The sequence below is a fragment of the Oncorhynchus mykiss genome, chromosome 13, assembly GCF_057628025.1.
Source record: "Oncorhynchus mykiss isolate SJ-2025 chromosome 13, ASM5762802v1, whole genome shotgun sequence".
Lineage (NCBI taxonomy): Eukaryota > Metazoa > Chordata > Actinopteri > Salmoniformes > Salmonidae > Oncorhynchus > Oncorhynchus mykiss.
The window spans coordinates 33,102,908-33,127,073 of record NC_143034.1 but is presented as its reverse complement, the minus strand read 5'-3'; the positions used below and the strand labels follow the sequence as shown (position 1 = coordinate 33,127,073).

The 24,166-nt window shown below is 43.1% G+C and overlaps 1 pseudogene across 1 annotated transcript; it reads left to right on the top strand.

Moving 5' to 3' along the window:
• Positions 1-280: 280 nt before the first annotated feature.
• LOC110485115 (tubulin-specific chaperone E-like) lies at positions 281-16,652 on the top strand (annotated as a pseudogene). Its single transcript, XR_016485835.1, has 17 exons — positions 281-378; positions 659-830; positions 1,007-1,091; positions 1,362-1,513; positions 1,878-1,964; positions 2,804-2,903; positions 3,008-3,110; positions 3,541-3,617; positions 3,719-3,812; positions 4,124-4,182; positions 4,396-4,458; positions 13,433-13,559; positions 14,022-14,146; positions 14,331-14,440; positions 14,897-14,956; positions 15,817-15,908; positions 16,103-16,652. The product of XR_016485835.1 is annotated as a tubulin-specific chaperone E-like (transcript).
• Positions 16,653-24,166: the final 7,514 nt, after the last annotated feature.

Sequence of the window (24,166 nt, the reverse complement as noted above, 5' to 3'; positions counted from 1 at the left end):
CATCTCATTAGAACTATGTGTTGATGCCAAAAGAAATGTATCTATTTACTCACGTTTTACTCCATGAAGACCTGTCCTTCACCTAATTATGTCCTACCATGCACAACGCAATTGTAAATGTTCCTAGCTGTTACATATGGGTGGGCTGTCATCCAGTGATCTATATATAGATGCATTGATTGTTACCTGATTTATAACGATGATGGATATTTAAATAATGACACTAAAATAACGTTTTATTGCCGATAACTTAATCATTAATAATCTATCAAACTTGTACGGCAAACGTGTGCATCATCATATTCAGTTACTTCCAGTCGGGGTTTGTGAGCTGTGATTATTTATGCTACTGCGAAATATGACAACTTTCTGATTAAGGTAACTTTCAAACACATATTTAGAAATAACATATACATTCTGTGGACACGTGGTCCTCGTGTTTCATTGGCAGTGAAGATGTTTGTTGTAGCTAATCTCACTATAGTAGCCAATCAAATAAAGCCAAACAACATTGCAGTTTCTTGGGAGTTGACATGACCGCAAGTATTTTAGCTAGCTAACGTTATTACCTAATGCTTTCTTAAATAGCACTGTCAAAGTAGAACAAGTAAGTACAGAAGGCTTTACCTGCTCATTCTTTTTCATTGCACATATATAGGTATACTTATACCCAACGTTATAGATTCAGTGAGTTCAATGAGAGTCCCTGGCCAGACACAACCCACCACCATGGACGAGTGCCTTCCATCAGACGCAGTGGGCAGACGTGTGGCTTGTGACGGGGAGCGTGGCACGGTGCGGTTTGGTTGGCACTGTACCACCAACTGCGGGTAAGCTAACTAGCTACAGACGGCTTGGGATATCGATATAATAGGCAAAATAACATACGCGTTATCCACAATGTGTGTGGCAGCACCGTTTGAGAGAAATGCACAATTATTCTTGGTCATGCACTATAACCAAGTACTTATTCAATGCCTGTACTTACCAAGTCCTCTGTGCTTAGGGTTGTGGCTTGGTGTGGAGTGGGACAACCCTGATCGAGGCAAGCACAATGGAAGCCATGAAGGTGTCCACTACTTTACGTGCAGGTAAAATAAACCATATCTAGTATCTCCATGATGGTTGTATGACATAGGTGTCATCCTAATTACTGTTAACCCATAAGTAAAATCTTCTGTAATTTGGTCAGCTGCGTGATTAATTTCTGTGCTCATTCGTGTTAGAAATTGAAATTCTGGCAAAAATGAAGTCTCCACCCTCGAAAAAGGAAACAGGAAACAGACTTTTGGTTTGGAACGTGGCCGTTATGTGTTTTTGCTGCTCAGACCAAGGTTCTCTCCCCCTCCACCCCACCTAAGGCCCCCGAAGGGAGGCTCTTTGGTCCGGCCCAAGAAGGCCAGCTTCGGGGTGGACTACCTGACGGCAATCAGGCGGCATTACGAGATGGATATCCAGATCTCCACGAGGACGGTGGAGATGGTGGGCTTCGAGGCCATCTCGGAGAAACAGAAGTAAGGGGACAACAAGGCTTTGGAGCCTGAGAGTGAGAGGGCATTTTTTTTAGGCTTAATCTGATTTAGGGAATCTGTCAAAAAGTGGGCTTGTTTGTACAGTCAACTTTGTATGTACTGTTTGTAATACTTAAGGAATATTGTTAAAGCAAACCACCTATACCAGAGGATGCCAGTATCAGGTCCCAAAAAGAGGTTTCTAACCTAAAGGCTATTAAGTTAAGAATGTTATAAAGAGTAGGCTAATGCACTTTAATTGGGACTGTTGAACTGCACCACTCTCCCAACAGATTTGCACTTCTGATGCGCAGTCATCTGTACTTATTCGGTGAAAAGCGTTATTGTCATCTGTGCTTCTCCACGGGGTGGAAAACCTCACTGATGTTGTACTGAGGTTGCGCAAGGTTTCCAGCCCGGGTCCTGCAAACGAAATCCAAAACACCACTCCCCGTATCCTTTCATTTCGTAGCTTTTAATTAGTTAATAAGTGCCCATTGTAAAAAAAAAATACAACTATAATTTTTGTTCATTTTAATTATTTATTTTTAAACCCATTTTTCTCCCAAATTTTGTGGTATCCAATTGTCTCATCGCTGTAACTTTCGTACGGACTCGGGAGAGGCGAAGGTCGAGAGCCGTGCGTCCTCTGAAACACAACCCAGCCAAGCTGCGCTGCTTCTTAACCCAATGCCTGTTTAACCCAGAAGCTAGCCACACAGACGTGTCGGAGGAAACACCATACACCTGGCGACCCCGTCAGCGTGCAAGCGCCTGGCCCGCCACTGGAATCGCTAGAGCGCAATGGGACAAGGACATCTCTGCCGGCCAAACGCTCCCCTAACCCGGACAACGCTAGGCCAATTGTGCGCCGCCCCATGGGTCTCCCGGTCGCGGCCTGCTGTGACAGAGCCAGGATCTCTAGTGGCACTGCTAGCAACTGCGAGGCAGCGCCTTAGACCGCTGCGCCACTCAGGAGGCCACAAAATGTTCATGTTAATAATACTTGAGTGCACTTCTCTGACCTGGACTTACTGTGATATGTAGCTACATTACACCATGTTTGTGTCCCAAAATGGCACCCCTTTTCCCTATATAGTGCGCTACTTTTGACTAGGGCTCTGATCAAAAGTAGTGCACTTTAGTGAATGTGTGTGTTATTTGGGACACAGCCCCATGTCCTGTTAGTAAATGTACGGTCCACCTACCCAATTGAATTAGCTTGGGGGAAGCATTGATTGGACATTTACCTGATGGTGCGCTACTACTGCATCCTTAATGGTCACTGTCAGACATGCTGATGTTGGACCTGTGTGGGAACCTCCTGTGCTGCTGGGATGACGTGATGGCCATCACGGAGCAGATGGAGGAACTCAAAGAGCTTCAGCTCAGGTAGATCACACTGAATAATGGTGTGTGTGTGTTTTTGTGCCAGACTTTTCTCAAACTCTGATCCCCTCACTGACGTGTCTCTCTCTCGTCCTCTGTCCCCTCAGCCACAACAGACTGCATGTGCCCTCCAACCCTACGGTGCGACCTCGGGCCTTCACCTGCCTCAGGGTCCTCTCCCTCACCAACTGTGCCCTCACGTGGCCTCAGGTGACAGCCACCACCCTGTACCCTTCCCTTAGGCATTATGGGTCTCTTTCTCAATGCATCTTTCCTCAATTCCTTGTATCCTCTATGCTTACATCCTCAAAACCCATTGGAGAAGAAGGCTGGAGGGAAAGAACCTTTGACCTTATCCACCTATATGGTTGAGAAGGAGGCAAGGTGATAGGATGTGAGGATTGATGAAAGATTCATTCAGATCAATCCCATCTGAAGAAAATACAATTTTGCAGGCTGATTTTATTTTGAAAGGTGTTTTTATACCAGTTAATACGGTAATAGATCATTAAGTAGCAGTGCACGATATGTTAATTAACGAGCTGGTGCAAACCTGTGAAGGCCTAATGAAATGAGAAAAACTTCTCTATATGCTGTCTCGTTACATTTATCACCTCTCCCTTTGGTGTTGGTCTGTTAGCGGCTTGAGTGTGCCCCCATGTGGCCACTGCTGGAAGAGCTCTACGTCTCTGAGAATGACATCACTGAACTGCAGAGGTAAGGTTTTAGCCGTTTTGGGTCTCCCTTCCAATTGTTTTTTTTTTTTTTTTCTAAAACAACATATAGAACTGACTTGTATTTCCGCCTCTTTCGCGCAGGCCAAACAATGTCTTTACAGTCCTTGTCAGTTTTGGATCTTTCAACAAACCCTTTGGTTAATGGAACCGTACTGAGTATTGCCAAACTGCCGAGGTAAGAGCGAGCATAACCCTACCAACACAGACACTTGTCTACGTCTTATGACAAATGACACAGCCCTGTCGTTAGCTTCGACTTGTGCATTGACAGTTCTTGGGAGTACTTTACTTTCATGAGCAATAATCAACAAAACATTTTTTGGGGGGGTACATACTATCCTAATAAATTAGTATTTCATTATTTGCTTAACATTAGCATTTCAATGAATAAGCATTTCTAACATTTATAATAACTTATGTAACATTTATCATGGAATTTACAATAAAGTGTAACCTTTTTACATCCATGATTTTCATGAATTTCAGACTGGAGAATATGTCTAAGACTGGTTTGTCGACCTTGAGGTTCGATGATGCACTGCCTGGTAAAGTTTACATCCACACTTTTCTTTTTAAACGTTATATTTTTGTGTGTTTGTTATTGGAAGTCAAGTTGAATTAACATATCAGTAGAGATATTTGATCAAGATGTCAGAGCATGCATGTGTTTTGATGACCGGTATTTCACAATGTGTAAAACTGTAAGAGCGAAAGATCGTCATTGAGTATACTAGTATTTTTTTTTATGTCTTCTGAAGGTTGCAAAACAGCTATGTTTCCTGCCCTGAAAATTCTCAGTCAATAGCAACAACATTTCAGAGGTGAGTATTGTCTGTGAGTGGAGATGAAACGGTATGAACATTTCATATCACGATTTGGACAAATTATCACGGTTATCAGTATTATTTATTATCACGGTATTGTTCAAATGTGCTGGAAATGTTCAAAAAGTACTGATACACACACACTGAAATCAGTTCACCAAGTTTTATATTAAAAACCAACAAACAACAAATAAAATTAGCAGCACTTTGTGTACATCAGCATTAAAATAATAACATTAACATTAAAGATGGCACCATGTGGCCATGAGAAGTAAAACTTTCCCTCGTGCAGGTTTAAATGAACACAACCTCAAGTAAGCTAATCAAATGTGCATATAAAAGCAACACAAGTAAAGCAATGTGCATGTAAGAGCAATACAACCATATGTAAACACATCCAATGTGCATGTAAGAGCAATACAACCATATGTAAACACATCCAATGTGCATGTAAGAGCAATACAACCATATGTAAACACATCCAATGTGCATGTAAGAGCAATACAACCATATGTAAACACATCCAATGTGCATGTAAGAGCAATACAACCATATGTCAACAAATCCAATGTGCAGGTGTTGACATTAAAATAACAATACAAAATATGTAAACCAATCAAGTGAACAGCACTGATTGTATGTCTGTTCTCTCCTGCATACAGAAATAAGGTGCTGCTGGCCTAACATCCTGTATGTATGCATCTTTGCTCACTTGAGAATGAAATGTAAAAATGTCAGCATATTTACTTTGTCCGGTTAAAGTAGTGATCTGCGAGGGGAGACAATGTGCCCACTGGCACTGAACACTCTCTGATGACACGCTGGTTGCTGGGATGCACAAAAGCTTCCTGGCAGCCCTGGTTAGGTGAGACCGCTCTGATGCATGGCCCCTCCACCACACCAGTGGATCCTCTTCTGCTGGAATGGGTGGCAGAGACGGGTAGACCTTGATCTCTACTTTGTCTTTTTGGATGGTCGGAATCTGACCCCCTTTACCTCATCAAGGCAACAGATAGGTGATCTTTCTCAGAAACCCAGCCAGACCTTTCCCCTCTGATGCCACTGTGGGGGTGGAGGTGCTGCTGGTGCTTTGTGGTTCTTCCCTGACTTGTGCAGCTGCCAGCTTCAAGGCCTCCTGGACACAGCTGTCAGTGTCAACTTTTGCAGCCTCAGGCTCATCTAAAAAGCTAATTTTGAAGCGTGGGTCAACAAAACATACCATGTGCATGACTCTCTCTTTGCCTTCTCTGTATACCTTCTTCGGGATCGGTGTCCCTTCCACGGGACGGTTGAGCTAACGTAGGCTAATGCAATTAGCATGAGGTTGTAAGTAACAAGAACATTTCCCAGGACATAGACATATTTGATATTGGCAGTGTCTAATTTTGAACATGAAGTTATTAATAAACAAATTAGGCACATTTGGGCAGTCTTGATATAACATTTTAAACAGAAATACAGTGGTTCATTGGATCAGTCTAAAATGTTGCATATACACCACTGCCATCTAGTGGCCAACATCTAAATTGCACCTGGGCTGGAATAATGCATTATGGCCTTTCTCTTGCATTTCAAAAATGGTACAAAAAATACACAAAATAATGTTTTTTTTTTTCCTTCTTTGTATTATCTTTTACCAGATCAATTGTGGTGTTCTCCATTCTTTTCACATTTCCATAAACTTCAAAGTGATTCCTTTCAAATGGTACCAAGAATATGCATCTCCTTGCTTCAGGGCCTTAGCTACAGGCAGTTAGACTTGGGTATGTCATTTTAGGTGAAAATTGAAAAAAAAAGGGGTTACGGTCTTCTCTCATTACCCTTTTCATCTCCTTTGTCAGGGATGGCTCCGTATCCTTTTCCACCAGAACATCGTGGGTGATGTGGTCCAGGACAGGCTTGATGGCTGACAGTGTCTCTGAGCAGTTGCTCCATGACGCATGCCAGTATCCTTGGACATCAGATGCCATGTTCCTCTTTCACCAGCCAGTGTCGCACAGACTGGCTGCTGTTGGCTGAGGAAACGCTCAAGCATCTTGTGTGTAGATCCCCTTCGGGTCACCACATCATGGATCAGAGCCTTCTGTGGCATGTTGAGGGCAGCTTGCTTTTCTCTCAGTTCTCTCCTTCTCTTCCGGCTCCGTGAGAAGCCTTGGATGAGATGACGGCACTCCTTGACTGCTGTGTCAACTCTCTGAATTGTCAGAGACTTTGAGATGGCCAGGTTCAAATGATGGTCAAAGCACCCAAGCCACAGATCTGGGAACTCTTCAAAAGCCTTGATCATGTTTGTTGCGTTGTCTGTGGTTATGCAGACCAGGTCTTGTTGACCCCCCCCCCACTCTTCCAGCATATTCTCAAAAAACTCTGTTGTGAGCCGAGTGATCTTCTGGGAAGAACTGTGTTTCCAGGCAGTTTGATTCCAGTTGCCAGTCTGGGGTGAGGTAATGGATAGTGAAGCTGACGTAGGTTTGACCACCCCCTGCTTTCACTGGTCCAGAGGTCAGTAGTTGCAGCAAACCATGTGCCTTGAGCCAAACTTTTTCCAACATCAGCTTTAACCTGGTTGTACAGGTTTGGGATTTCAGTCTTGGAAAATCATATTCGTGATGGCACTTTTTAGTGAGGCACGGCAACCTTCATCAGCCTCAGAAAGCCAGGCTTCTCAACACTATGAAATGGCATCATGTCCTTTGCCATGTAATATGAAAGGGCTGCAGTGAGGTCTTGGGCATTTTTTTCATGTGGGTGCATAAGCAGCCTGCCTTTTTAAAATGCTTGCTTCAGTGTCTGTGTCACAACTGTAGATGAGGGACCAGTAGCATCACTGGGTTTTTGCCTGCTGCACGCCCACTCTGTAAACAAGGGAATAGCAAATGTAGTGTTATTTTACTACATTATAATTATTATTATTCACCCTCTCTCACACTCACACACACACACACAGAGTCTGTCTTCTGTGTTGCATTTGCGTATATGCAATGACCCCATGCACAATTGACATAAATACAAATTAGGCTTAAGAAGACTGTGATAGTAATTTCAACGAGCCCAACAATTGACAATATACAATTGTATATGAGTCTATAGTGTTTTTCCTGTTGGAACACTTCTACAACCAAGTCGACGACTGCCGGATTTTAAATGAACAAAATGTTGTTTGGGTGACTAAACTACATAACACGGTGCAATGGACGAATAGTGTGCAGACGCACGACGCATACAGCAGCAGAACAACGCGTCGTGTTTTTCCAAGAGTAGGTAACACTGAAATCTTCAGTTTACATTATTTACATGCTATTAGTGTTAGTGTTTAAATACTGGAGAGTTGAGACCAAATCACGGACACTGGACAGAGTGGATTTCAGTTGTAACAAAAGACAGTTTTAATGAGTCAAAGATATCTTGTCCCGCAGTTTTACGTGCACGGACCTAGTTCACATAACTCGGCAAGGAGTCAGGTGAAAAAGAGGCCTTATACAACGGTTACATTCATTTTTATACATAGAATAAAGTAGGTGGAGTCTTGTCGTTTCGGTCTTCTTGACTGGTCGGAGGGTTGGAGGTGGGCCTTGCTCTAGCCAGAGCAGAAGCCCCATTGGTGCACAGCAGAGCCTTATCCTGAGCATCCGACCAATAGAGGGGGTCAGTCTTGTGGCTGGGTGTATGTGTTCTTGCGACGGAATGTCTTTGTATATAACAAATCCCCCTCTTCACATCTATTAGACGTGAAAACTATAGCAGAAAGGTGGCGGTTGCAATCGTGGGTATACATAAGGTGGTGCTTCTAACCTTGTCTGGTTTGCATGGTGGGTCTGTAGGTGTAGTGCTACGTTTGGGACGGGAGTGATTGGAGGGAGTGATATCAGGAAAGGAGTTAGGGACATGTGTAGGGGTTGGTGTACGTGATGTGGCAGGGTGAAATAGTTGTTCAATTAACCATGTGAAAGTCCTAGGGTTACTCCAAATATCAGTAGGAATATCACAAATAAGGGACCAGATATCCCCAGCCTCACCCAGAGAGGGAGAAATTTCCCTCTAACTGGGCGAGGTTCCCTTCTCAGGGGAGGCGGAGTTTGATGCCGCATCACCTGAGGAAGGAGTGTCTTCATTTGGAATCGAATTTAGGCCGCTCAAATCAGCTCTGACTTCAGTCAGTGTTCTAGAAGGAATTGGGGCTGGGGTGCAATGTGTAAGGTGGTGCCAAGGTGCGCCTGATTTACCTTTGACCTGGACTGAGTGTGAAGTAACCTCCTTCACTTCGTACGGTCCAGTCCACCTGGGTTCCAGCCACTTTCTCTTGTGGACTTTAACCCTCACCCAGTCACCAACCTTTACCTTCAGTAGTGGCGTGTCCCCCGGCAGCTCCCCCTCCTGGACCTTGTGAACCTGGGTAGAGAGTGCTGCAGAGAGAACCGCCAGTTTTTTCACATAATTAGACATTACAATTTGTTGTACATCAAGGGCGGGCATATGACCTCCCTCCCTTGGTGGACCATGCATGACTCTACCAGTCATTATCCCATGAGGCACATACTTTAGCTATCTTAGCTTTTGCTTTTGGTTTGACGTTCCACCAGATTTTGGGATTGGGGCCTGTACACAGATCCAAATCTGTGGATTATGCCAAATCTTTCTTCCACCTGTCTCAGGTGTTTGTTAAATGTGAGCCATTTGTCAAATTTGATTTGTCTTGGGATGCCATACCTGGGTATTAGTTTGGTTTATAGCCACTCAAAGACTGACCTAGCATCCTCCCCTTTTGTTAGTATTGCCTCTACCCATTTGGAGAACCTATCTACTATAACTAGGAGATAGAGTTTGCCTTTAGATAAATTTTCGGGGCCCATGTCGGTGTAGTCTATACTAATATCCTGAAAACATGCATTAGGTATTAAGTATGAGCCCATTGGTGTTCGATATGGTTTCTTTGGGTTGTGTCTGTCACAAACATTGCATTCGTCACAAAATAAATCATCGTCATAAAATAAGTCAGTCATATTTTTTATGTGAGGGTGCCACCAGATGTGCGAGGCCTTTTGGAGGGTCTTTAGTTTGCCTTCGTGTGTGGGGCCATGTGCTTCTCATAAAAGTTCTGGGTCCATCAGTGTGGCCTGCTTCATGGGCATGGGCTGAGTCTGTATAGATATTCACAGTCTTTCCTTTTCCTCTGATGAGGGCCTGCGTCAATCCGATGATTTCAGCTCATTTGGCCGATGCTGGTTGAGGGATGATGGCTGATTGAAGGGTGACATCACGAGGTGAGCTGTTTTTTCAATAGCTTTTGCTTCTGCAGCAACGTATCTGGAGCATGTTGACTGTCCTACCTCAATGTGGTCAAGTTTGAAGAGTAGTACATCAAGACCCTTCTCTCCCCCTTTTGTTTCTGGAATAGGACGGATGAGGTGAATCCTTCCCTTTCAGAAACATCCAAATGGAACTTGTTCTTGTAGTCAGGTGCAGTCAGAGCTGCTGCCGCTGATAGATCTGTTTTCAGGAGTGCTATGGCTGTTGATGCTTCAGCCGTCCAGGCCAGGGGTGCATGGAGGTTCCTTGATCGTAGGATGACCGGTGCTGCCACCCCCTCTGGGCCACACCCAATGGTACAACACCTGATAGGTGGGGTCAGGTGCATCATGTCTTCGTCCCAGTCTGCAGTGTAGAGGCAGTCATCAGTTTCTGTTGCATTGAGTGTGCAATGGATCTCAGCTTGGGGAGTCTTATATGGGTGCAGAGTGTAGATTTGAGCTTTCAGTTGGTTGAACTTAAACTGGATGTGAGGGGTGGCAGGCCCTGTGGGTAGGCATTTTAGCCAGTACACTTCTTGGGCTTCAGACAGTGTGGTCATCGGCAGGAGTGGCATCCTCATCATTCTTACTGGGCGATCAGGTGTGGAAGTGGGAGGGTTGGTTGTAATCTTGCTGCTCCTGCTGCATGTGTCTAGGAGAGGGTCCTCTTCCTCTTCCTGGTGCCCCTCCACGTCCTCTTTCTCTTTCTCTCCATTGCTGTTGCTGCGGGGAGAGTGGTTTCGTGCAATATCTGGCATAGTGACCGGAAATTCCGCAGTTATACCACTGGTAGTTTCCCCCTCTGTATGGTCCAGTGTAGGGGCCTCGTTGAGCCCGTTGCTGTTGCAGGATATACCGCTGTGGGGGAGGGTAATGGGGTGGTGGGGCTGCCTGCTGTTGGATCATCTGAGAGACAGTCTGTGCTACGATCTGAGTGTTATCTGGCTGCTCCCCTTGGTCTTGAGTTTCTACTGCAATCATTTGTTTGGGCGTGGTGGCTGCAGACATTTTATCTAAGTCGTCTGATAATGTGTATAATGCGTTTATCAAAGTTTTAGTCAGTCCTTTGTGTGGTGTTTATTTCTATCTTTGTATACCCAGCCCGTACTGTGGTGTTAGCTCAAACTTCTCTCGCCCCCACCCTGGCACAGAAAGATCTTATCAGTAATGTGGTTGCAGTTACGTGTGTGCCTCTCCGGCATGTAATTCGAATCTGTTCAGCGATTTGTTTAGGTAATTTTCTAGAAATGATTCGGCGATTTCCTTTCGGAACAATATATCAGTGAATATATGCGGTTCTATAACAATTTTCAGAGTAATTCTAGCTCTGTAGGAAATATAGATAGAATTTCTAGAAAACTAAGAGTTGTTCAGTGAATTATTTAAATACTTTCTGTACACAATTCAGTAACTTCCTTTATGAACTTATATCAGTAAATTTGAGCGATTCTATAGCAATTGTCAGAATAATTTTAAACTTTAGACAATATCAACAGGAATGAAAAAAGCAAAAATCAGTATTTCAGCCCGGCTGCTGTCAATCAAAGTTGCACGGCCATTTGATACTAAGGTAGCTTTGTCTTTCAGCACGTGTGCATAATAGCCCAGTTACGTATCCCAACCTAGCGGTTTACTCCGCGACAAACGTTTCATATTATGTTTATTGTTTGATGTGCAATAGCCACATCATTCCCGATCTCTGTCTTGTGGAACGCCAAACTTACATATCCTGTATCTACTCGACTACACCTCTTACATAACCTATTAAATAATACACAGCTTTTTTTTTTTTAGGGCATTTTTCATGCAGATTCATTCAATCCAACCACACCTCCACAAGACCTATTCGATATTATATGTATCAACAGGAGATTTTACTTGCAGATTCGGTTCATCTATCATTCAACTATAACCACACCTCCACAAGACCTTATTCGATAGTACAGAACGTATCAAAATAGGACATTTTTACTTGCAGATTCGGTTCATCTATCATTTATTCATTCGTATGAAATTCTCATTGAATTTCCAACATCCATAATTGTGTCCTTTACGTGTTAAAACACAGCCACTATTTAACGTCACCTCTATACACAACCCAATACATATATAATTAGGACAGTTTTCTATGCAGATTTCAGAACAAATAGGGTCCCTGGAGGAATTTAACACATTGGTCAATCACAATTCACACATTCCTATTAAAATAACTGAGTATAGGCCAATTAATAAGAGTATTTTTTTTCTTCTTTTTTTTCTTTTTTCTACAAAACAAGATATCTTTAATCAATGTCTTAGGTTCTTATGTAAAAATATTTGGGCACCGATTCATACTCACGCCCAGTAAATTTCTTTCAAAATTTGGTTTAGGCTATAATACAATATGCAGATTTCGATTTAACAGGCTCTGCTCACCTTATATAGAGCGCTCCGATCAGATTTCCTGAGGCAAGATGAATGGCTGGGGAAGTCACTCTTCCGTCTGATTTTTTTAGCCGTGATCAGTCTCGTCCTCTCACACTAACTTATCATAGATCGAATTCAAGAATAACCATCCTCTGCTACCAAGTTCTGTTAGTGTTTAAATACTGGAGAGTTGAGACCAAATCACGGACGCTGGACAGAGTGGATTTCAGTTGTAACAAAAGACAGTTTTAATGAGTCAAAGATATCTTGTCCCGCAGTTTTACGTGCACGGACCTAGTTCACATAACTCGGCAAGGAGTCAGGTGAAAAAGAGGCCTTATACAACGGTTACATTCATTTTTATACATAGAATAAAGTAGGTGGAGTCTTGTCGTTTCGGTCTTCTTGACTGGTCGGAGGGTTGGAGGCGGGCCTTGCTCTAGCCAGAGCAGAAGCCCCATTGGTGCACAGCAGAGCCTTATCCTGAGCATCCGACCAATAGAGGGGGTCAGTCTTGTGGCTGGGTGTATGTGTTCTTGCGACGGAATGTCTTTGTTTATATGAGCTATGTGTATGAATATTTATATAACATTAGCAAGTTAGACAGACAAACCATGACATTCTCCCCCATTCCGAAGTCCCCACATCATGCATTGAGCTAAATGTTCATTTACCTTGCATTCGCTCTAAAGGGGCGGTGGTCACGAGGATGACTCAAGAGATTAAGCACTCTTGTAAAAAAACAAAATACGACCACACTTCAGAGCTCTATCACTGCCTTCCGCCATGTTTTCACATAAAACTAAACGCACGTTGCATGCTGCGCCTGTGTCAGACTTGCTAACTTTGGTTGATGCGGGACAGTATTTACCGTGAGTTTTTCAAACCTCTGTAGTCAAACACGGTTTTAATGATAATTAACATTTCCAATGGTCATACTAACCGTCGGGAATTTTACCGTGGTTTATCGTGAAACCGGTAACCGTTTCATCCCAATCTGTGAGTAAGGTCTCTCTTCTAAGAGAGATTTTATTTTAATGAAATGTATCTCGATATATGAATGATGAATTACTAAACTAATTTCGTGGATGTCACTAACGTTAGTCTGCAAAAAGTTAATACTTGTTCTGTAAAGATAGATGGTAGGGGAATGAATAAAGTTTTCGCATATAACTCAAGCCTTTATCTCCCCTCTCTAAACCCTACACATACACTCCCTTGTGCTTACACACAAACACTGCAATACATACAACGATAAAATTGACACACACAATCAGTGGTCGGTAATAAACGAGCTAGAGAAGCTGCAGAGCCCCCTGCTGAGCCGGGAGAGGAACCCCGGCACAGCCATGCAGCTGCTCATCGCCAGGGTGGGCCCGGCTGGAGGCCCTCAACAGGTGTACGGTGAGGCCCCGTCCTCCATTTAACACTACCTGCCAAACCTGGGTGTGTTCATTAAGCTCCATTTTAATACACCCGGGTTTGAAAGACGGACACAGCTTACAGTTGATCCACACATGGCCGACATGCAATTTATACTGGTGCATTAATGGTCAGCCAATGCGCGCAAGCGTAAAGTGATCGCTGTGGTAGATCCAGCTATATGCCTCCATCCCAAATGAATGGAACAGATATGCACCTAAGAAAACCAGGAAATTAGACAGTGCTTACTGTATCTTCATTCGATATTTGAGTTGTATAGTAGCTGGATCTATACATGTCATGGAACGTGGTTTCATCTAGACATTGTGAAAGGTACCTTTTAAAGCTATACATGTTTCCTTCTCATATCTCCCCCTGTGAATCCATCAGTGTTTGCGGATGCGCTTGCTGAAATCCTCCATTCTCTTTCCCTGTTACCTGTAGGTCCTGCCTGAGGACAGGAGGGGGGTGGAGCTGGACTACTGCAAGATGTTCGGGCTAGAGTGGCTGGCATCCTGTGGACACCGAGACCCCCAGCAACACCCTATTTCAGACGGAGAAGTGGTACAGCCCATCCTATATCTACTCCACTATAGGCATTTCTGAAGAAGAAAAAAACATTCCATGTCTTGTTATCTGCCATACTGCTACCCATATCGCGAGAAAGAAGTGATAACAACGCAACCCATGTCACCATGCCGTCACTCTTACGAAGAGATAATGGCCATTCTAATTCCCGCCCTGTATCATGAGTTCAATGAATTCACAGAGGCTCGATATCTTTTGTTTTTCAGAATACGGAGCTCCAGAAGACTGCGAACTGAAGAAGCAGGAGCCACTTGCACTGAAAAATCAGCTCTTTAAGTGAGTCCTCCTCACTTCTCTTAAGCCTACTTTCTACAGTATGCAAGGCAAGAACGCAATTAGCTATGCAATTAGCAATCTTATATAGTTGCGATGAGTGACAAAATCCGGGGCTGCACACATTTGCGTAAAGCAGTGTTTCTTAATCCTGGTCCTGGGATTTTTGCCCTAGCACTACACACCTGATTCCACTGATTAACTTATTATCAAACATTTAATAAGTGTAATCGGCTGTCTAGGGCAAACACTAAAATGTGTCCCCCAAGACCAGGATTATGAAGTGGTTATGGAATGAATTGATTTGGTAATAACCTGTAATAATAACCTGTAATGTGCTGTGACCCAATAAACACATTTATAAATATTTAGTCAGGAGTCAAAATTGCATTAGTTCGTCAGAATAATATAGAATTTCATACTCCCCCCCCCCCCCCCCCCCCCCCCCCAATTACCAGGCATAACATTTGTTTGTCCGGATGAGACGGACTGAAAATCTGTGATGAAGAAACTCCCAGGTAAAGACTCCCACCTGACTTCATCAGCTAGGTAGATGGCATTTAATATTATTATAATGATTATTATATTATGTGCGATAGCTAAGCAAATGATTTGAGATGTGCCGGACTCCGACTCCAGACCACATATACCAACTGGCCAATTTTTGTCCCTCTTATTGTTTCTCCCTCTGCCATTTCTGACTGCTTTGATTTAACAATATGTAAGGAGGTCGGAGACCCCGATCTCCAATAAAACATTTTTTAAAAAGACTTCACAATACTGAACCAAGCTGTACTGAGCTGGCCTGGTTACTCGTCGCCAGCATAGTTACTGAAACCTGAAAAGAAAATGTCAGAGCCAGCACAGTTTGGTTCCGTTCAGCACGATAGTGGGAAAAGGATATACCTGTGCCAAAGTTTGTTTTTTTTTCATTGAGGGACTGAAAATGAAAGAAAATCTAGTTAACATCCTCGATACCTGTGTCGAATTATAGTAAGAGATACTTTACTAGGCAATAGGAAACGTGTTGGACATTTTTTAACAGTGTGTTTTGGGCTCTACGTCCAACAACCGCAGACTTTGGATTGTTTGCACTTGTTAGGCAATGTTTTGGGCAGCATGCACACTGCATAAAGTTGTCTGCTGTTGACTGTAGACCCACATGAAAATGGCACGCCAAATTATGAAGTGCTGTTTGGATAAATAGTTGCACTTATCAACTGCTTTTATACTCTTCAATCTCTTTGTGCCAATGGGCGATCATGCATGTAAGATCTTAATGAAATGGTACCATCTGTGTGTGACCTTCTGTGTAAGAGCAATTGAAGTGACGGTAACCTATTGTGTTTTAATAAAACACTCTTTTGATATGTTTTAGATTCCATGATCGTTCAGAAAGTGAAGGGGCTGCTCTACAGACTGCTAAAGATACCGGGTGCTGAGTTGAAACTCTCCAACACTAGCTCAAAGGTAAAGAGGTTTACTCACAACAGCAACTGCTCTATACTACCTCAAAGGTAAAGGGTTCTAGTCGAGTTTTATTTCTATGTTGGTGTTAACCATACTCGCCACTCATATGTGAATCTGTTTAATAGACAAATGGTACAGTATCACTTTCATAGCAGTGAAAGGGACTCCCTAAAACGGCATTTGTCTTTCCTCAGATGGAGGGCAAAGAGATTGAGATCGACAACGACCTGAAACCGCTGCAGTTCTACTGCATCGAAGACGGAGACAAGGTCCTTGTCCGCTGGTTGTGATCAGCAAAGGTCCGGATTGGTTGCCTGATGACTCCAACTGAATTATTCCGTTTCCGTGGCATAACGTTTGGCCGGAGCAAGGAGTTTGGGTAGCCAGGCAACCGGATTGGAAGTTTAAGCGATATTCCGAAATCCATGAGATAAATGTACAGCACTAAAACTTGGACGAAAACACAGCGTAATATCTATTCAGCCAGAGGAGACCATTCGATGTAGGAGAAGGAAACACTTGGGTTGTGTTCATTTGGCACAAAACGAAAGAGAACTGTTCAAAACGAAGTGAAACGGGAAGAGAACATCTGAACTTGTCCAATAAGAGACCCTAGTGTCATGTGCCCCTTAGTGCATACTTGGGTTGTGTTCTATGTGAACAATTTGTGTATTTGTATTTATTAGGATCGTATCAACAGCTTACATCATAAATAAAACAATCATGTAATAAACTATTACAAAATTACTCTTATTATTCTCATTCAATGAGGTACCGGGCAAATGAGAACTAGGCCCATGAGGGGTGGAGTTTCCCATCCCTGAGCTATGATACCTTTCATAGCTTGGCCTTGAGTGAGTTAGCAGCAGTTAAGGTATCATCAGGTGGTGTCAAATTAACCTACAACTTTCCAGCAAATTACAGCTCTGAATATGTGGCTATGATCCTACGCTAGGGCTGACACCATTTAGTCGATTGTTTGGTCGATAGGCTGTTGGTCGACCAATATGTTTTTTTTGTTGTTTCCCCCATGCTACATGAGACACCTGCATGATTCGCGCCCGTCTCAGTGGAATAATCCATTGAGGAGGCCACAGGGATGCCACGGTCCAAGAAGAAAGGGAGTGTGGCTGAGATGCACAAAGCACATCTCTGTCTAGAATGCACTCTCTCCAATCCATTTTGTGCGCGTTCATTGTTTCATAACTTCATTGTGTGAGTTGTTTGCCCTTTGATGTTAGTGTCTAATCAATTCCCCATTACATATCACCAGTAGTAGCCTACATTTACCATTAATTCCCATCATTTCTGATCTATAATGTTTCTTTAGTTACTGTAATTTCTGTTAATGTATTCAATATATGATTTTTTTTAACGTTTACCGTTCTCTATCAGAGTGGACACATTGTTTGCAGACCTCAACCTATACTACACTTGTAAGAAACAAGTTTTGGTTTATTTCATTCCATATATGACTTTTGTCAATTTTATTGTCTTTTGTTTGGAGTGCTCCTGTCAATGTTAAGGACGCGCACCTGATTACACATAGAAGTAAGCCCACTAAAATAAAAAAGGTTCCTGGAGGCACCTTTTAGGGGTTCCTCAGATTGCCACACCGGTAGAACCCCTAAAGCTGCTTCCAGGAACCTTTTTAAACAAAAAAGTTCCTCAAATAACCTTATGTCCCATGTATTCTATTATTAATAATAATACAAATAACATTAAGTGGCAAACTTGTAAAGTCACAAATACATTTTATTGACTTTAAAAGTCACAGAAATATCACTTGCAGACATCACAGGAATCTCTGGTCTCCCCTATCTCGCACTACAGCAAAAGGTTTGCCATTCATACAATATTTGTTGATCATTTATCCCCTCATCAATTCCCAGAAGATGTCTGAATGAACAGCATTGTTCTTTTCACTGATGCTGCATACTCAATATTAGAAGGGACATGCATCCCCGTGGAGATGTCTTCCGGCTCTTCAGTGAGTAGCTCCTCTCCATCCAGGAAGAGTTGGATGTGGCTCTCATCCGCAAAGGGTTTTCCCCTCGATTCTCATGGTAGATGATGGGAACTTTACATGCTGTAAGAAGTATTTTTTTTTAAATGTAAGTTACTGAAGTCATATTTCAAACAATAAGTTAATTGAGCACAGCATACCTTACACAGTACAACTAACTTGGCATTTATTTATTTGTCTGCTGGGAAATACATACCTGGTCTGAGATGTACAGCCCACTTGGATTTTCTTTGAAGAGGTAGGGGAGGAGCAAAATGGCTGCATTGACCTTCACACCTTCAATTGGAGGGTGTTTAATAAAACATCTGGATGGGAATCAATAGAATTAGAACAGCTGCGTGCTGTTAAGGGTACGTTCACATGCAGTAAGAGTGGAGAGGAAAAAAATAACATTTTGTGAGCCTCCTCCGTTCTGTCTTGCAACTCCACGGCCACACCCCTCTCCGTTTCTGCAATGACTTTGTCGGCCATTGTGCCGACTCCTGACAGAACGTTCCTGTCCACATCCATACTGAATTTGCTTCTTATCTCTGAGAACCGGAAAGTCAGTTTGTTTAGAATGCATCATCAATGTATCTTTTTATTTAGATTTATATTACACTACTTGGCTATGCTACATTAGTTGTGCTTTTTACCATTTATTTCTATTAGACTTTACGATGGCTGACAAATGGAGTGCCGGGTACTGTTTTAAGATGTCCTTGGTGCCTTTGTTGTTTCATATAAAGTTTCCGTTTTCAGTCCTTTTCATTTTGTCTTGTAGAGAACATATGTTTGCTCTTTTTTTTTGGCACTCCCGCATCTTTTCAACATGTAACTTCCGACATGAAGGAATCCTCTCCGGTCTCGATATGAAACAAATCTAATATAAATATAAAATATTGATACATGCAATATCAAACCCAAAGTTCGCGTTCACAAAGCATCTGAGTTCTGATCTAGGATCAGGTTCCCCCACCATTACAATATTATTTATGATCTTTAAAAAAAAAACGATCTGGGATCAGCGGTCGAATGAATATGGGCCATTCTTTGTATGCAGATACCGTGGCTATTTTGGTCGGGGCTTCATTTTCGGTGTCATCTGGACTTTTTTTTCCTCCCTTGCCTCTTTTCCCCCCTTGCCTCTCCAAACTTCTTCTGCATTTCCTGTACTTGTGCAACGTGAGCAAGTGGCTGCCTTTCTTTTTTGCATTTATTCTTTATCAGGCCATGCCATGACTCCTTAACAAATGTCATGTGGGGAGGAGAAATGTCACGGCGGATTATTTCGACGGAGGTCAGAAGAGCAGACTTGAGATGGTCTTGTTAAGCTGCTGGAAATGTGATGGAATAGCAATGTGGTTGGCACAATGATGTAAAAAGGTTATTAGTGTGTGAATTAACGTGAGAGGGACATTTGAAGAATTCTTACATATCCCTTCCCTTTGTGGTCTCTCAACTTTTGAATGAGCGCTGTGCACACATCCATGTATTGCCGGGTAGTGGAGTACCTAAAGCAAAAGAGAAACATACAAGATTACATTTAGACTAACAATTCTGTTTGTAATACAAATTACATTGATGGAAGGCGTTGATTGTCATCATGTAAAAGTTGAGTGTGCTATGCGATCAGCTGCAGTGATTATGACAAGACAGTATGGAGGACAGAGTTTTAGATTAACTAACTTCAAAGTAATGACTCGGGACGTCGGGTTTGATACGAAAGCTTATTTTAGTAAGAATACTTGTTCACGTTACATTTAACAACCTTGTTTTGGTACAGAGCAATGCAGGTAAGATGCTGTCGGAAAGTCAGCCACAATCACTGCACCTGCACATAATTGGCTCTCTCATTCCTCTCGCAAGGCATTCTGGGACTTGCAGTCAAAAAACGTAATTCAACACAACCCAATACAGTTACATATGCAAATAAATCTAAAGAAATATCTTTAGATACAGCTCAAAGAATAAACTTAAACATTAACTCTGTAACACATTAAAGTTACAACATCCTCCCCCCCGATGAACAATTGTGTTCATCTAGATCTCTAGGCAGTATATCAACTGAATAGGTCTCCTCAACCAAGTCCCTGAAGCAGTACGAACTGAACATGATCTAACTAAGCCATCTCGGCCTGGAAACAGTTCCTCAATCTTTCAGGTTTGTCTGGGTAGGTTATCTTCTCCAATGAGTACAACGTCACCCGCTTTCAGTGGGGTGGGCTGTGGTGTGTCACAGCAGTGTGCTGACTTTAGATCCAGCAAGTAGTCTCTTCGCCAACTGTTCCAGAAAGGTCACAAGTCTCTGCCTGTACTTCCATCTGCGTGTCATTTCCCGCTTGTGTAACGTTGGGTGCTGAGTGTCACTTGCTCCAGAATGCATCACCTTCTCATTGTGGTACTGTATCAGCATTTCTGAGTATCTGTACTTATTGGGCAGAACCCATGGGTGCTGCTCTCTGAATGTGAAGTTGGACTGTTGCAGTCTTCCTCCTACACTGAGTAGTTTGTGTTCGTCCAGGAAAGGTTTCAGTTCTCTGATTTTACAGTCATTGTTTAGGCTTTTTCCTGCCTTCAGTAGTTTGATCTCCTGTCCGAAACTCTGTTGTTGTGTTACCTTGATCCAGTACCATTCTGCATCGAACAGTTCGTCAGCAGTCAGTCCACCTTGCATCTTTATGGTTGTACGAGCATTGGCTATGAATCTCTTTATCCAGGCGGTGACTCTGAACACTCTTTTCAGTTTGCTGTACCTTTCAAGCTCCAACACAGGTTCAGTGCTGTCTGTGCTGTTTGCTGCGAGTTGTACAGTAACCTGGCAACTGGACTTGAGTTCTATATTCACTTCTTCCGCAACCTTGTTATCAAGGTTGTCTCTTCGGACTGATTGGGTGATGTCAGAATTCTGGGTCCATTCCACCATAGCTCGCTCTGTGTCAAGTTTCGAACAGTTTGTACTCTTGTAGGGAGGTCAGCTGGATTAGTTTTCCCTTCAATATGTGACCATGACTCTGGATTGGTCAAGGACTGGATCTCCGTCACTCTGTTCGCAACAAACTGTTTCCATTTCTGAGCTGAGCTGCAAATCCAATGCAGCACGATCATCGAGTCTGTCCACATTTTGATCTGGTTTTCTTCCATTTTCAGTGTGGTCATCAAGTTGTTTGCTAGTCTCGCTCCAATCACAGCTCCCATGAGCTCCAGGCGTGGCAGCGTCATTTTCTTAAGTGGGGCTACCCTGGACTTGGATGCGACTAGACTTGTTGTTTCCCTGTCTTGTGACTCACCTTGCAAGTAATCTACTGTACTGTAAGCCCTTTCACTTGCATCACAGAAAACGTGTAGTTTCAGGGTGTGGTTATTCTGTGGCCGCATGTCTGTTCTGTACCACCTTGGTATGGTGAGCTGGTGTAACTGGGGTAGTTCTGAACACCACTGTTGCCATTCTCGTGTCAGATCAGGTGGTAATTCTTCATCCCAGCTGAGTCCCCTCTCCCACATTTCCTGGAACATGCACTTGATCCTGATGGTGAAGGGAGTTAAGAAACCAAGAGGGTCGAAGATACGTGCAGACAACTGCAGAACACTTCTCTTTGTGTTCTCCTTTTGCCTTAGAATGCTCAGTAACGGCCTGAGGTCAAACACAAAGTCATCCATTTCCGGCCTCCATACTAAACCTAAAACCTTCAGCACTAATCCTTGTGTTTGTAACGTCAACGGGGGGTCAGTTGTCGTACTCTCCTCCCATTTTGTTTTCAATTCAGGAGAATTGGTCATCCACTTGCAGAGGTCCATGCCTGCAATCGACAGCATTCGCTTTGCAGTTGTTGTCACATGGTAAGCCTCTTCAACATTGTGTGAACTTGCAATGAAGTCATCTACGTAGAGTGACTCTCTCAGTATCTCTACAACTTCTGGTTGTTCTGTTTCATATTGTTTCAGGTGCTTCCTGATTGTAGCTGCCAGCAAAAATGGACTTGGGGAAGCTCCAAATACCCCTCTTTTCATCCTCAGCACACGCAGCTCCTCTTCATTTTCTCCCCTTGGTGGGCCTGTGAGCCATAGAAATCTCACGGCGTCTCTGTCTCTCTCTGCTAGGGATATCTGCAGGAAAGCTTTCTTGATGTCTGCCATGAATGCGATCTCATGTAGTCTGAACTTTATCAGAACGCTGAGCAGATCCGGATTCAGGTTCGGTCCTGTGAGTAGACAGTCATTGAGGGATGGACAGCCATCTTCATGGGACGAGGCATCAAACACCACTCTCAGTTTTGTTGTCACCTTATCTTCTCGGAGTACTGCATGGTGAAGTAAGTAGTATTTTACGTTGTCTGCACTTGATGCGTTGTCCTTGGGCACGTCCTCTGCCATATCTTGTTGTAAGTAGTCTTCTACTACTTCATTGTATCTGCTGTACAACGTCACATCCTTCTTCAGTCTTTTCTTCAGACCTTCAAACCGTTGCTTGGCGATTCTATAGTTGTCTTGGAGTTCTGGCATTTCTCGTTTCCATGGCAACTCCACATGGTATCGCCCATCTTTGAAGGTGGTTGTTTCCTCAAACCTTTGTAGAGCCTCGGTTTCCTCTGAGTTCTGTGTTTTCTCGCTTAGAATACCCAGAGACTCAAGCTCCCAGAATGCATTCAGTTGCTTGGAGACTAGTGTGTCTTCATCAAGTGGGATGAACATGCAGGTTGCCTCGGCGACACTTGACAAGGACACAGCTCAAAGAATAAACTTAAACATTAACTCTGTAACACATTAAAGTTACAACACAGAGACAGTGCTCAGGATGATACACACACAAGCATTATGACTCATAACTGAGGAATGTATGTCATTAACATTAAGCTAAGATCAGGTAACTACATAACTATACTCACCAAGTGTAAGTACATATGAAGTCGAACAACACCTGCACAATCTGAGACCTCCACTTTGAGCGCACAGTAGGGCGATGAGATCGTCACATTTTTAGAAATGTTTTTATTTTAATACGTCTGCAAATTTGAAGTCGAAACACAAATGGTCATACTCTTTGGCTGATTGATGTGTCCTGTTGCTGTGGCATTTTGCTGGACAGACGCTGGCTCATTTTGCTGGACAGACGCTGGCTCATTTTGCTGGACAGACGCTGGCTCATTTTGCTGGACAGACGCTGGCTCATTTTGCTGAGCTGTTTGCTGCAGCTGTGAACTAATGACTTTTTTTGTGCTTTCAGGCTTGGAACAAAGGTGCAGAGAATTGGAATAGAATCAATGTAATAAAATCAATGCTTTTTTTATTTACAATGACGGCCTACCAAAAGGCAAAAGGCCTCCTGCGGAGACGGGGGCCTGGGAATAAACGTTTAAAATAAATACAATATAAATATAGGACAAAACACACATCACAATAAGAGAGACAACACTACATAAAGAAAGACCTAAGACAACAACATAGCAAGGTAGCAATACATGACAACACAGCATGGTAGCAACACAACATAACAACAACATGGTAGCAACACAACATGGTAGAAGCACATAACATGGTACAAACATTGTTGGGCACAGAAAACAGCACAAAGGGCAAGAAGGTAGAGACAACAATGCATCGCACAAAGCAGCCACAACTGCCAGTAAGAGTGTCCATGATTGAGTCTTTGAATGAATAGATTTAGGTAAAACTGGACCCAGGGATGTGTGTGGTTTGGGGACCTTTAACAGATTGTGACTGGCAGAACGCGTTTTGTATGTGGAGAATGAGTGCTGCAGTAGATATCTCAGATGGGGGGAGTGAGGCCTAAGAGGGTTTTATAAATAAGCATCAACCAGTGGGTCTTGCGACGGGTCTACAGAGATGACCAGTGCAGAGAGAGTGCAGTGATGTGTCCTATAAGGAGCATTGGTGGCAAATCTGATGGCCGAATGGTAAAGAACATCTAGCCTCTTGAGAGCACCCTTACCTGCCGATCTATAAATTATGTCTCCGTAATCTAGCATGGGTAGGATGGTCATCTGAATCAGGGTTAGTTTGGCAGCTGGGGTGAAAGGGGAACGATTACAATAGAGTATTCTCAAGTCTAGATGTAACTTTAGCCTGCAGCTTTGATATGTGCTGAGAGAAGGACAGCGCACCATATAGCCATACTCCCAAGTACTTGTATGAGGTGACTACCTCAAGCTCGAAACCCTCACAGGTAGTAAACTCTCCACCTGTGGGAGGAGGGGACTTCTTCTTACCAAACCACATGACCTTTGTTTTGGAG